At 38.3% G+C, this 15,781-nt stretch overlaps 1 non-coding gene across 1 annotated transcript; it reads right to left on the bottom strand.

Moving 5' to 3' along the window:
• Positions 1-15,258: 15,258 nt before the first annotated feature.
• TRNAL-AAG (transfer RNA leucine (anticodon AAG)) lies at positions 15,259-15,340 on the bottom strand. The gene has a single exon. It is a non-coding gene; the product is annotated as a tRNA-Leu (tRNA).
• Between the last annotated feature and the right edge of the window lie 441 nt (positions 15,341-15,781).

Raw genomic sequence — 15,781 nt, 5'->3', positions numbered from 1 at the left:
TTCTGTCTTTTTGTGTCCAGTAGCCTGGAAAACTAGTTTTAAAATCAAATCGATTCATTTTTAAAATGTATTTCAGACTTATATGAATTACATACTTCAGCTACAGCATTGTCTTTTATGCTTATCAATAACTCTGTTCTTTGAAAGACACATTCTCCATTAAGTTTATAGTCTCAACTTAAAACCTTCCACTGCCTTTAGTCAGAATGAGACTGGACACTTTTTCATTACCTTAACATTTTATTCAATCGGCTATGGAATAGTTGTAATTTTGGTTTATTAGATTTGGTGCATCTGAACTGGAACAGGGTGACAAAGCAAGCTAAATTTTATGTGTGTTGTTACACTAGTTACTTCTAATAATTCTTGGAGAAGAACCATTACAATATTTGAAGATCTAAGATGTCATCAATTATTTACATTCAGTGTTATTGCTTGACAGCTCCTGATTTAAAAAATACAAAAGAAAACAAAAACACAAAACCCAAACAAAAACATGTTTTTTAAAGTATCCTTTTATTACTGTTTATATGCATCAGGTTTTGTAATCTGGTTGCTCGGGTAGTAGTGCATTGATCCGAACTGCAGGTTACACCTGTATTTACAACACAGCAGAGCTTTTCAATCCCAATGCAGGGATGTAAATCTACACTTGTAACATTCAGGACAGTACTCCCGACACTGAGCTGTATCCTACTTTTCTCACAAAGTGTACTTTCTTGAACCAAAAACTTTCTAGGCAAAATTTGTATGGAAACAGTTATGTCACTATGAAACGTTAGGTCTTTGGTGAACCAGTGTGTTTCACCAAAATGTCACATGGGTGAAAACATTCCTACCACTTGTAAATGCTATACTTTATATTTAAATCTTCCTTAAAGTCTTTAAGCTGGTGCCATTCAGAACTTTCAGTGCTGTCATACATAACTAAAATGTGTGATCAGTTTTGAACTCTAAAATCTGCCAAATATGATACTAAAATGTAAGCTGAAATTGTAAAGGCTCTCTTTTCATGGTCAAAGAAATTATCAGGTGTCAGTTCACAGGAAAATTCTTGCTGGAGCAAGTTAGATAATTTTGTAGAGTAATCTCTAAAGGCTATGTAAAACTTAAGTCTTTAACAATCTTCAGGGAAACTGCCTCCTTCTGATAGCAAAGTCCTGGAATTTTTTAAAGTCAGATAGAAGAGCTATTATTTAACCTCTCTTGGTAACATTATTTTAGGCTGCCTTGATATAAGTTCAACAAAGGCCCTAAAGATTGATTTACATTCTGAAGGTTATCTTGAAACTAGAAGACTAGAAACTTCTTTTAAACAACAGCTTAAATTCTGAATTACATTGGGTAAGCTCTTCACAAAGCATCGAACATTTTCATTGAATTCAGTGTGAATATCAAAGGTATTAATTTGAACTTTCTGCATCTAGTACACGAAAAGTGGGGCCAGCGAATTTATACCAGACCTCATTTCTAGGACATTCTCTATTCATCCTGAGGTTGTGGTCTGAATAGCCATGTAATTACATACATCTCCACCTATGTTCGTATAATTTTGCAATATTTCTTCACATCTTAATGAAAGTAACAATTAATGAACAATTCATCAATTTCCTTGTTATTCCTAACAAACAAACAAACAAAAAACAACCAACAACAACAACAAAGCAACCCTTCTTTTATATTACCAAAAAACAGAAGAGCTGAAAGGTTGAAATATGGTTTTGTTTTGAACAAAGGTGTCTTTTTAACACTGTCTGGCAACTAGGGACATGCAACCCTTCACTTATTGACCCCACAAGGGGGATGCGGGAGAGAACAAGAAAGAGAAGAAAAAACAAACAAACAAACAAAAAAAACCCTTGTGGATTAAATAAGAACAGATTAATAAGACAGAAGAGAAAATAATAATAATAACAGAATATACAAACAAGTGATGCACAATGCAATTTTTCACCACTCATGACACTGATAGCCTGTTCATTCCTGAGCAGTGGTATTTGCCCCCCAGCCAACTTCAATTTTTACACTAAGCATGACATCATAAGGTGAGGAATACTCCTTTGGCCAGCTTGGGACAGTTGTCCTGGCTTTGCTCCCTTCCAGCTTCTTGTGCTCCTGGTATAGCATGGAAAGCTGAAAAGTCCTTGACTACCCAGTAAAAACCAAAACATCAGTGTATTATCAACATTCTTCTCATACTAAATCCAAAACACAGCTGCTAGAAAGAAAACCATCTCTATCCCAGCTAAAACCGGGACAAAAGGTTTGCATTCTGAAGACCACAGTTAGTTCAAACCAAAAAGTCTAACTCTATTACCTAAAAAGGTGTACATTACAAGGCATCTTTATGGTTATTGCATTGAGTTTATTATTAAAGCAACAGGCTCTTCATGCAAGTTTTAACATATCATTTGGAATTTAGGAAGCCAATGAAAATATTAGACTGTCCAGCTGAACGCAAAATCAGTCTGCAGAATGTAAATAGGTCTTTGTGTCTCATTTTCAAGCTGGTGGAAAACGAGACTTTAATACAATTGTAATATTACTTGAAAACAGCAGGAAAGTAATATGAACAAACTAAAGGAAGATGCAGCTGAAAAACGAAATGCTAGAGGAAGCAATGGAAAAATCATTCAGGCCTGAAGCTGGTGAATATAAACTTAGAGACCTGGAAAAATCAGCAACCGTCAATCAGACTTCTACGAGCAGAGCAGAGGAACAATAGGATACATGCTGCTGAGGGGAGCTTGTTGATTTCATCTCACCAGAAAGGCAAAAGGTTTTTCTAGTTTTCTCAAATTTCTTTTTATGTCTCAGGGCATTGAAAGCAATCATTTATATTTTTCTAACAGACTTACACAGCAGGATCCACTTGCCCACAGTGGGTTACCCAACATCTTTGGGATATCAAAACTATGTTGTGCCAGAAGCAGCTCAAGTCTAACACAAGAAAGTGTCATTTAAGAGTCAAATATAATGTTTACTAAGATATAAATGAATAAAATACACATGGCTCATGACAAATTTTGGGGCATTCACTGAATTTTCATATAATACAGTCAATCTAGGAATAAATTAATTTTTCAAAAGTAATAATGTATTTTGGAGCCAGGATGCGGAGGTAACGCTCAAAATCTTGCATACCAAAGTAAAAATACTACAGTTTGAAGAAGTTTAAGGTTAAGTAGAATTATTACCAATTTCATAGGATATGGCTGATAATTTGGATATCTCATTTGTGCTTGTTAATATACTTTCTACTCTATAAAATTCTCCAACCAGGTTATAAGCCTTTGAAATGTCAGTCCTCACTTCTTAACTAAAGCTTACTAAAATTCAGATTGTCATCACATTAGGCAGTTATTGCCATTCTTTAAGTTTCATTAAGGAGAAGCATATAAATGCTTCAGAATTACCATATGTCTCATTTGTTCCTTTTCTGTACCTGTTGATATTCTTCCAGCAGAAATGCACTTCAAGAAACTTTGTGGAAACTTTGGGCCAGGCTCACCAATAAACTCAGTCAGTCCATACTAAGCAATTAGGTGGTATATTTAATTTGTTTTACCTCAGGAGAAGTCCTGTAAATCACTCCCATTAGTTAGTTAACTGGCCCATTAGTTGAACTGACACTAATTTAAGGGAATGAGAAGATAGATTTTTTTTACTCCCAGATTAGATCTGGATTTATGGTAGTTTATGAGAAAATTCAGGCTACACCTGGACCTTATAGAAATATGCATAGCTCCAGCAAAATTATATTGCTTTACACAGGTTACAAATTTTCCAATGCCTTAATTATGAAGCTAGCATAAACAACACAGAAACCTCTCAGTGAAATAACCCTCTCATCATGTGTCGTGGCGTAACCCAAGCTAGCTATGCAACCATGATAGCTGCTCACTCACCCCCCTCCACCTCTCTCCAAATAGGGGAGAGAATCAAAAAGGAAGGGAGAAACTTAGATTGAGATAAAGACAGCTTAGTAAAATAACAAAATACTAATACACTACTAGTAAATATATATATATATATTATAGAAATAGAATATAAAATAAAAGATACTCAAGACAATTCCTCACGAACTCTGTCCACACCAAACAGCTGATCCCAGGGAGAGAAAAGAGGAAAAAGGCAGAAAAGCCCAGAGACCTGGGCAAAACAGCAAAAGGCCAAACTAACCATCCTGAACATAAGTCCTCCAACTTCAACAAAAAAATAGAAGAGCACGCAAAAGAGAGAGAACGGAAGAACCTGACTCTCCTTAAATATGAAGCATGATGCTAATCGGATGGAATACTCTTATTGATCAGTCTGGATGTCAGCCAAGCTCTGCCCCATCCCTGTCCCCCTTCCTCAATGCCTCACATCTGTGGGCAGAGTGCTTAGAACATCCTCGGCTCTCAGACCAGAACAATTGAAAACATTAACTCTATTCAGGGATGTTATCTCTTGTTCTCAAGCTAAGTCCAACTAATGACCATGCTAGCTAAGAAAAAGAAAAGTTTCTAACTGCATGAAGAAAATTAACTCATTTTCAGCCAAACCAGCACATCACGTATTGTGTAAACTTACCTGATCATATATTTGTTTGTTTATTTGTTTCATTAATTTAACAATTCTACAAGATGGAATGAAACTCTACCAAACAGGGGTGCTATTACTTTGGAAATAAATTATATTGCCACAAAATACTTCTGGCAAAGTGAGCACTCTAGTGTGCTCTCTAGCAGAGAGCTTCGTGTTGATAAGACTTAATGTATGACAAGAGTTTGCAATTTCTGTCCAACATCACATTCTCAAATACATTGCAACACATTTGAGTGAGAAATAATTTGGTCTTTATATTATTTCCATCCTGGAACTCTCTTCAAAAGAGACAAATTGTGATAAATTACTTGTGGTGGTGTTCTCTTGTGACTGATGGCAGAGAAAATCAAGCTATTTCACTTAGATGTTCACTGTGGAATTGAACAGGGCTTAGCAGAAATAAGACAAATATTTCACATTGAGTCATCCAACCCTGTTGCTCTGTCTAGAAGCTCTGTTTTTAAGTTCCAGTCACCCCCATTACTCAACAGGATTCACTTTTTTTCTTTCAAAGGACTGGTAATTAGCACAAGTACAGTTATTGTAAGCTAATTATATGTTCTAAAACTAATGTACTTATGTGAACCAGAGGGTAGCTTACCCTGTTAGCATTTCATAAGTGAACAGGTGCTTAAAAGGTTTAATGGGTTTGTAACCATCTGTAGTGATTAATGATGTTTGAGAACCTCACTGCAGCTCATAATATCATCATAAATGAACACTGGGACTTTTCAGTTTTAAAAAAAGTGTAAATGATTCTTAGATTTTCGTGCTCAAATCTCTTATGCTGAGTTACAATTTTATAATCCAGGGGGCAATGAATAATTGAAGTTTCCTGGAAGCTATGAAGAATAAAATCTTCCCTCTAACTTCTGCCTACCTTTTTACTGCAAGGCAGAATGAAATATATATTTTCACATATAGAACAGAAAAATAGAGCAGATTTTCCTTCTTCATAACCAGTGTATTGCCCTTCAATCCCCTTACTATGTCAGGAATCTGGGTTAAGCAATTTCTGCTCACAGTATCCTGTAGAAATTTTGCCCCTTTTGAAGTAAGTGAAAAAATTCCCACTGTGGCCAGATACTTCTCACTGTCTGGAGATGGGGAGCTAAGAATAAGTAAAAGAAATTACCCCTGCCTGTGACTGAGAAGCGATCATGACTGTACAGCATTAATGTATGGATTAAGCTATGGCATTAAGCTATGGACCCACAAAAGGCAGAGGGACACAATATATGGGTACATCTCAGAACTTGTTATCCTGCAGAAGCCACACTTTTTTCTTAGCATGACAGGAAGCACATACTTCAAGTCGTGATTCGCAAGTCTTTCCAAATGAAGGTGGTGCTGTTGAGGTACTCCTACAAGATGAGTAAGCGGACCATCAATTTCATACAGTCTGTGGGACACTCAAGATCCATTACTTTTACAGAAACTGTAGTATGGAATGAATCAATTGCTGAGGCAAGGCAGAATGTAGACTGATCTTTATCTGAAAGGCTAGTAAACTTGTATGAAAAGAACAAGTTGTAGGGGATTCAATCTCTACTCAATGGAGTTTCATTTTATGAAGTACAAAATGGACAACTGCACAGACTTAACTGTGCATGAAATATAAGTTCCACAGCCACCTCAACAGAGTAAACCCAGTTTCTTCTCCATTTATGCCATATGGCTGACTGACCTTATCATCTAAAGGAAAGATTACAAGTTCTGACTGATTTTTTTTTCTTGGTCACCAGGGCTATTTATAAGTGTGAATTCTATGTGGTTTTCATAATGTCCAATAATGCACTCATGCCTCAGACTTTAAAATATTTATAGCACTTATTGGGTGTCTCCCAATACAAAAGTTCACAAACATTGTAAGGATTCACTGTCTTTGAGACCTAGGACCCTCTTTCCACTTAGGTTTTAATTGCTTGATAAGTTCAAAAGTTTTTTAAGAGAAAACATGTAGAAAACTAAGAAAAAGCTTTAACTGGAAAAAACATTTATTTGTTTTATACATACACAAGTTACTGCATTACAAATGAAACTATAACCTCCTTAGGAGCATGATGTCATTTATCTCTTCCTTATTCCCTTTTTCTTGAGTGATTCTTTCTGGGAATGCTTTTAAATGGAAGAATTCAAATAGAAAATAAATTCCAAAATGCCAGATTTAATAATCTATGCATATATTATTGCAATATTAACAAATTACCTATTTTTAATTTATTCAAGGAACAGTCTGATAGCTGGAAAAAAATTTTCATTCCTCATTATTAAATAAGGTGATTAGTGGTTCATTGATACATTGGACATTTCATCATCTCAAACCAGGTTGCCTACTGCCCTAATTTTTCACAGCTTTGTTGATTTTATTGACTCTGTTAATGGAAAGGTTACCGCAGTATAGTTCTACCAGTGTATGCCAGCAAATTACCTGTTCCCTGTATGTTTAAGGTAACATATCAAGATTTTCTAGAATCAGTCTAGCGGGGTATATCATTCATATGTCCGAGTACCAGAAACTGGGGAGACTGGCCTCCAGGGACAACAACTGGGCAGGCTGGGTTTATGAGACCAGTTGCTGGAACAACTCACACTGTCTGTATATATGGATAGATACAATATATATTTCCAATAACATCTCCATACTGCTCAAACAGAGAGAGGAGCAGGATGAGGCCATTGCTGCTGTCTGTGTTCATGTGAGTGCTCTATGTGTGTCTGTTATTTGTGTGGCCGGACACACATATATGTGGTGTATTCCTTCTGGGAATATATTTTCAGCCTTGTTACTTGTTAGATTGGGGGATAGGGAACTGCACTGGCCTTGCATCTCTCAGGCTATTGAATCTGTCACATTATATTTTCCTTCAATTTTTTTTTTTTTTAATCTTTGCATGGTACAACCATATTTTTATATCAATAACAGTAACAAGCAATTATTCTGTGTAATATAGAGTCCTGATATGAGAGCAGCAGCCTGAGAACCGTTGATAAAGGATGTGTCATGGAGGAGCACAAGACTTGGATGTAAGAGATGGAGCGCAGTCTTGGCACTGGGGCTCTCCCAGCTGTAAGCAACTGACCAACAGTCACTTATAGAGATGCAAACCTGGAGCTAGACTAAACTGGTTTTAGGAGTAACAAGGAGAACAAAGAAATAGCACCATACATAGTAAATTTAGATGCAAGGTGGAGCTGTAAACCAATGGATAAAGAGAAAGATGTGAAAACATTTAAGCAAACATGAAAAAATTACTCAGAGTGGGTACTTGAGGAAGAAGAAGAAATCATAAGTATCACATTACTCTTGGCAAAGTAGTCTAGATACTACTGACATTCCATAATAGCCCTCACCTCCCACCCCTGGTAGATTAAAAGCACGAGTATTAGGACCCAGAGAAGCAGGACAAAGGTGAACATGACACCAGGAATAAGGGTAGAAACTAAGAAATATGTGTTAAGCAGTTTTGACTTTATTATTATTCTTTCTCTAGCAATTACTTCTGGACTAAGAGTGTTTAGTTTCTTAAGATTTCAATTTTATAAATGATAAATTCATGGCTTTATTTCTACGTAAGGTTTGTTTCTCTTCACCCGTGAACAAGATTTTGAGCATAACACCACAGATGCGGAAAGGTAGAAACTGATGTCACTATAAATCTGGAACACTGTATGAACACACAAGAAGGATGCATTCTGGAACACTGGAGGCACTTGAAGAGAAGGGCAATGAGAAGGTTGTGGTGGTATTGCAGTGAGGTGGTCATGGAGGCAATAAAGGGAAGAAGACAATGCTGAAGGCAGAGGGAAATGTTGCAGGAACAGTACCTGAAAGAAACCATGCTACATTAGTTCAGGAACCTTTGTCTACAAGTTTTTAAAAGGAATTTATCAAAAAAGTATTGTACCATTCCTACGAATGCTAGTGACAATATTCTGTTAAGTACTGTCTGTCTTCTGCCAAGCTATGAAAACTGTTTCTAAATCAATTGAATCAATAACATAACCTCTAAAAATAAAATCCCCTACTGTTTCTCCCTTGACAGCTGTGGTTCACAGAGTTGCTTTATATAGCTGACATGTACACACAATCATGTCACTTACATGAGTTTGAATGGACAATACCACACTCAGTACAGAAACTGTTCCTGATCTTTTTTGGATTTTGGAATTTGAAAACTTGCTGTTTCAAACTTTTATCCACAACTTTTACCCACAAAAGACAAAATATTCTTTAGTTTTTTATAATTTTCATCTTCCCGTAGGCTCACCAGGAGCAATTTAAGTGAAAATAAAATAATCAAGATCTAAGCAACTTTTCAAAGGTTGTTACTGTTCTCACCAGGATAGTTACTCATTTGAGAGTTTTTATTATAAAGGTCAAATAAATGTGGCAGCACTTGTTTGCAGTTGCTGCTAATTCATGGGTAATGCTAAACAAAACATATTCTTAATGGCCCTCAATTTGGTTGGTACCCACAACTACTGCCATGTGTACTCAAGCAATATAAACACAGGACACTTTTCTTTGAAGTAACTGTTGTCACATCCAAAAGAGCTGAAGTTGTCTAACTTACCTAAGCAATATCTAACCTATTCTTTCCTTATGACCTCCCAATTCTTTTATGTCACCACTGGCGGTAATTGCATTACCCATCTGATCACGGCTGGCCTTTTTAATGATAATGAAGCTAAAGAGGCAGTAAACTTCCCAGTCTTCTTCACACCAACTATTATTGGCCCTTCTTACCTGATAAGTGTTGGGACATCCTTTCTTCAGTTTTCTTGTGGGGATACCCCATATGACCATATGACATTGTGCTCATGTGGTGGGTTAACCTTACTGGGTGCCAGGTGCCCACCAAAGCCACTCTATCACTCCTCCGTTGGTCAGGACAGGGGAGAAAAAATGTAACAAAGGGCTCACGAGTCGAGATAAGGACAGGGATAGATCATTCACCATCAATTACTGTCAGGGGCAAAACAGACTAGATGCAAGGAAATTAATTTGATTTATTACAAATCAAATCAGAGGAAGGTAATGAGAAATAAAAACTAAATCTTAAAAAGCCTCCCCCACCCCCACCTTCTTCCTGGGTTCAACTTCGCTCCTGATTTTCCCTACTTCCTCCTCCCTTGAACAGTGGAGGGGGATGGGGAATTTGCATTCAGTCAGTTCACTACATGTTTTCTTTGCTGCTCCTTCCTCCTCACACTCTTCTCCTTCTCCAGCGTGGCATACCTCCCATGGGAGACAGGCCTTCATGAAATTCTTCAATGTTAGTCTTTCCTATGAGATGTAGTTCTTCACAAACTGCTCCAGCATGGGTCTTTTCCATGGGGTGTAATTCTATAGGAACAGACTGCTCCAGCGTGTGTCCCACTGGGGTTACAAGTTCTGCCAGCAAACCTGCTCCATATTGGGGTCCTCTCTCCACATGGCCATAAGTCCTGCCAGGACCATGCTCCAGTGTGGACTTCTCATGGAGTCACAGTCTCCTTCAGGCATCCACCTGCTCCAGTGTGGGGTCCTCCACAGGCTGCAGGTGAATATCTGCTCTACTGTGGACCTTCATGGGCTGCAGGGGGACAGATGGCCTCACCATGTTCTTCACCATGAGCTACAGAGGAATCTCTGCTCTGACAACTGGAACACCTCCTGCCCTCCTTCTTCACCAGCCTTGGCATCTGCATAGTTGTTTCTCACATATTCTTATTCTTTGCTCCAGCTGTTGTTCCACACAGCATTTTTTTTCCTTTCTTAACTGTGTTATCCCAGAGGTGTTACCATCTTCACTGATGGGCTCAGCCTTCACCAGTGGCAGGTCAATCTTGAAGACGTCTGACATTGGCTCTATCAGATATGGAGGAAGCTTCTAGCAGTTTCTCATAGAAACAACCCCTGTAGCACCTGTGTTACCAAACCCTTGCCACACAAATCCAATACAGCTCCGCAATGAAAGCATTGGTGTGTTTTTGTTTGTTTGTTTGTTTTTTTCCCCAAATAACCGTTACATGTGATGAAGTCCTGCTTTCCTGGAGAAGGGTAAACATCTGCTTGCTAATGAGAAGTAATGAATGAATTCCTTATTTTGCTTTGCTTGCACATGCAGCTTTTTTTTTACCTGTTAAACTGTCTTTATTATAACCCATGAGTTTTTTCATTTTTAGTCTTCTGATTCTCTCCTCCATCCCACTGAGACAGAGTGAGTGAGCAAGGTCATGGGTCTTAGCTGCCTACTACGGTTAAACCTCAGCAGTCTTTTTTGGCTCCCAAGTTGGGGTGAGAAGGGTTTGAGAAAATGACAGATCTGACTGGACTGAAACCGTAGCTGTTATAGCTGTTTAGCTACTCATTGACAGTCTCCTGTACTTGTCATGCATCTTACTTACCTTACTATTAATCTAGTTCTTGTTAGTGTCTGCTTTTTGCATTTGATTTTTGTTGTACTGCTTATCATCTTATACTACCGCGCCTGGGAACATTTTGATAACAGCAATGGCGATGTGTCTGGGCTGGCAGATGGCCAGGGCATCACTGCTGTCCCTGTGCTGCTGTACTGAACAGGCTGGAACTCCAGTGTGAACTCGAGTCAAAGGGACTGTGAACTGTGGATAAGTACATGTGGGAGCAGGCACATCTCAAAGCACCTGTGGCCATGGACATGGCCACACTGCAACAGGTACACTCCTGAAGGGACTGTGGTGCAAAATTAAGTGTCCATGTTAAAGCAGGTACACTCTCAAGCATCTGTGGCCAGGGACAGACCATGCCAAAATACCTCAGATTGTCTGTGGATGTGAATAAGTCCATGTTTCAGCAGGTTTGTCCCTGAAGAGTCTGTGTCCCATGGTTAAAACCGTGACACAGAAGATACAGGTCTAAGAGATGGTGGCTGTCACTAAGGCCATGCTGAAGTAGGTGCACCCCTGAAGAGAATATGGCCCATGAATAAGTCTGCACTGGAGTGGGGTAAGGGGAGGAGTTCATTGCCATGTTAAACCCTATGGCCTGATTAAAGAGACCAGGCATGGAGATTGTAAAGGATATATCTCTAAGTCATTGTAAACCATGATTTGAATTGCATGTTATAGGAAATACTGGAGCCAACCAAACCAGTGAAGGATGAGCCTCATGAGAAACAGTGCAAGCGCAGCACAGACTTGACCTGAGGTGGCTTTGATGCCCAATAACTCCATGGAACACACCATCTCTCCTGTTCTCAGTGACCACCATAACAGATGGAGTCCAAAGTCATGAACTAAATGAACTCAATGTGTACTTTAAGGACATTTTATGGACATTTTACAGGGCTGTTCCATAGACTAAGGGGAAAAAAAAATGCCTACTGGGATTAGTCCATAACACTGCTGATGTGGCTTACTTGAGTTCTATGAGTTCATTTACTTGGTATGACCTGGTAAAGTTGATTAAGAAGCTGAAGTGGTATCTAACCACATGGAACACAGTACCTGGATTGAAAACTCACAGGATTCGAACAATAATTTTAAGCAGGTAATCAGAACTGATTGTGCTTTCACTAAGGTCCAATAGGATTAGGTTGAGTGGGCTATATATATTATTTAACATCTAGAAGGCTTGGAATAAACTAAATTACCCATAAAGATGCAGTTTAACCAAGACTGCTAAATAAGGAAGCAGAAAAGCCACCATATTGCTTTTTAAGCAATACATTACCAAACAGTATACATTTTAACACAGAAAAATAAAAATACATACACCTTGGACTGAAGAACGCTGGTGTGTAGAGATGAAGCCCTGCAAAGCACTGTCTCTGAGTAGGACACAGAGATCATACTGGATAATCAGGTAAATGTCATCAGAGAATATGGCCTCTGTTGCCAAAATCTGTCCTTTTATAAATGAAAATATTGATTAAAATACCTGATATATTCTGCTTTTGTGTTTGGCATTATTTCAGTTTCTATTAATATAATATGTCTGGTTCTGATATTCATAACTCAGGAAGTAGGTTAAGTTGGAAATAATTCAAAGAAAAGCCTCAAAACTAATCATGGCACAGGAGAAAAAGAGAGTGGGAGTATTCATGAAGCTAATTACTTCAGGATCACACAGTCACAAATGGAAAAAGATTATTGGACCAATGCCCCAGTCCTGTTCTGAGACTATCTCTGAGAAAGACTCTGTTTAAAACAGAAGAAATCTAGAGAGGATTTTCTTCTATAGCCTGTTAGCTTCTATGGATTTCTGTCTTGATATTGCTGTAAGGAACAGCTATGTGATAAGAGAAGGCTTTTTGATCTAGTAAAATAAACTTTAACAGAACCCAAACTCTGGAAATTGAAACCATAAAAAAATATGCTTATTTTAAAGTTGAGAAATTAACTAATGGAAAAGTTTACAAAAGATGTCTTGGCAGTTCATCACTAAAAGTATGAAAATCAGTAGTATTTTTTCTTATGAGGTATATTATAACAAACTGAAATCAGCATAGGAGAGCTGCGTAGAAAGTCAGGCTAGGTGATCACAGTTTCATGTATGCGCCTGGATCAGAAATTTGAGTTAGAAACATAACTTCATCTCAGTCTAGTTTAGGGATGGCTACCATATATCCTGAGGTGGTAAAAATCTGGGATCTAGGTGCATATCATTTTAAAAATTTCAGACTTGAACAACAACTCATTAGTTTTGTGAATCTCAAAGAAGCTGATGAACAATATTCAAACAAAAATTACTTTCCAAGCAACTATTTCCTGGTCTAATAAGCCATAACATAGAGATGTATTACTGATATTTAAATTATTAAATGAAATAACAAAGAAATAAATACATTTTTAGAATTAATGGGAGAAGAACATTTCAAACAGTTTTATAACTTTTGCATGATGTTTAAACGTTGAGAATGCTAGTCCCAGATGAACATGCTGTGAACTATTCATAATGTTAAATGTTAATATTCATGAAAAAACAACTTTCACCCTCCATGTTTTGAAATACATAAAACTGTTGCTGGGTTATTACTGTTGCTTTCATTTGTTAATGTTGAAAAGGTTTTGATTTTAACAGTTAATGGTATATCAGTAGAGAATTTCCCCCATCTGTCCTACCTTTAACGTGCAGTAAAGTCATAAGTGCCTAAGTGTTAAGATCAGTGATCTGTGTGGGCTTGAGATTCAAGATATGAATATTATGTCATTGCTCAAAATGAAGTATTGTCTGCCCATGCCAAAGGAATGGGATAACCTGTTTATGCATTTTCGTGACACAGAACAAAGATATCCAATATGCGTACCAAGCCATAACATACTGCAGTATTGGGTACTGCTGCTTTAAAGGACAGTATTTCCTGAAAATCTGTGTGAAGTACTGTGAAACAGCTATTACTGTGCACAGCTGAGTAGAACAACACCCAAAATAAAGCGGGTCATGGTAACATTTTTAAATGGTGAGTGAACACTAAGTGTTGTTTTACTCACACAACCTCTTTAACAAGGAGGCAAAACACAGCACAAACGAATCAGAAAAAGCTAGAAAATACAATTTTATTGAAAAAGGAAAGTAAAGTGAACCAAAATTTTCTTTACCTGTGTGTTGCTCAAAACCATAGTTCTGTTTACTGTCTTAACTGCACGCACAACTCAGAGGTCACTGATCAATGTATCAAAGCAAATAAAGACAAACTCACTTTGCAAGGGCAGGAGGTTAGTGTTGGGAGCATTAATTTTTATTTCAGAGAAAGACCTAAACACCCCCAGTCTTAGCTGAAAATAAAAAATGTCCTTCTACTGTAATGATTTATGGGAGGCATATCTGAGTTGTCTTGCATCTCCATTTTCCCCTGTGGTTTCAGTTCCCAAAACAAGCTGCCTCTCCAATGATTTACTGGGGTCATGGAACCATTAGTGCATCAAGAAAAATGCAGCCTCGTCAGAAAGCTCAATCCAGCTGATTGTGAAGACAAGACACTAAAAAATTAGACTAGACTAGAATAGAATATTTCAGTTGGAAGGGAGTTGCAATGATCATCTGCTCCAACTGTCTGACCACTTCAGGGTTGATCAAAAGTTTAAGCGTGTTGTTAAGGGCATTGTCCAAATGCCTCTTAAACACCAACACGCTTGGGGGATCAACCACCCTTCCAGGAATCTTGTTCCAGCATTCAACCACCCTCTCAGCAAAGAAATGCTTCTTAATGCACAACGCATAGCTTTGAACTATTCCCATTTGTCCTACCACTGGATACCAGGCAGAAGAGCTCAGTACCTCCATCTGCCCTTCCCCTCCTCTGGAAGCTGTAGAGAGTAATGGAGTCATTCCTCAGCTTCCTTTCCTCCAAACTAGATAAGTTGGAAGTCCTTCGCTGTTTCTCATAGGACATTCACCAGTTTTGTTGCTTTCCTCTGGAGGCATTCAAGAACCTTCACATCCTTCTTAAATTGTGGGGCCCAGAACTGCACTCCATACTCACTGCGAGGCTGCACCAATGCTGAACACAGTGGCATAACCACCTCCTTTGGGAAGCTGGTTACATTGTGTTTGATGCACCCCAGGATGCAGTTTGCCCTCTTGGCTGTCAGGGAACACGCTGTTGACTCACATTGAGCTGCTGCCAACCAGCACCTCCACTGAAAGTCTGCTCAATCTAAACTGGTGCCAGGCATCACTCCATCCTAAAAAACCTTTCCTGGCAGTGGTGGGATTCGAACCCACGCCTCCTAAGAGACTGGAGCCTTAATCCAGCGCCTTAGACCGCTCGGCCACACTACCCTGCTGCTGATTTTGTCTCCACCCAAACAAAAATCAACTTCCCACAGAATATTTTAAAAAAAGATAATCTCCATCCAAGACTGAAATGCAGTAGGATAAATGACCAATAATGACTCTTTCTATAGGCAGAGGTAAACATTCCTTAAAGCGCATCACATATTTCTGGTCCCCTTGTCACCTGTCAGGGAACATCATCTGGAAAGTTCTACAAATATCTCCTTGCCTATGAACCTGTGATCCCTTCCCAAGAAAAGAAAGGATGATGGTGCATTTTTTGTGAGGAATGTGTGTTGACTTTGCACTCAAGTTTATATTTTCATATTCTTGGAGTGTACTGAGACTGGGGCAATGAGCTATCCGTCCCTTCATGCAGAGTCACTGCAGTGTTCTAGTTGTGTACTCTAGGCCTCTAACAGATACGATTTGGAGGACCAATGTTAA

This window comes from Patagioenas fasciata, chromosome 1 (assembly GCF_037038585.1).
Source record: "Patagioenas fasciata isolate bPatFas1 chromosome 1, bPatFas1.hap1, whole genome shotgun sequence".
Classification (NCBI taxonomy): domain Eukaryota; kingdom Metazoa; phylum Chordata; class Aves; order Columbiformes; family Columbidae; genus Patagioenas; species Patagioenas fasciata.
Note: the sequence above shows the minus strand (reverse complement) of the source record. Positions and strands in the feature narration are given on the sequence as shown.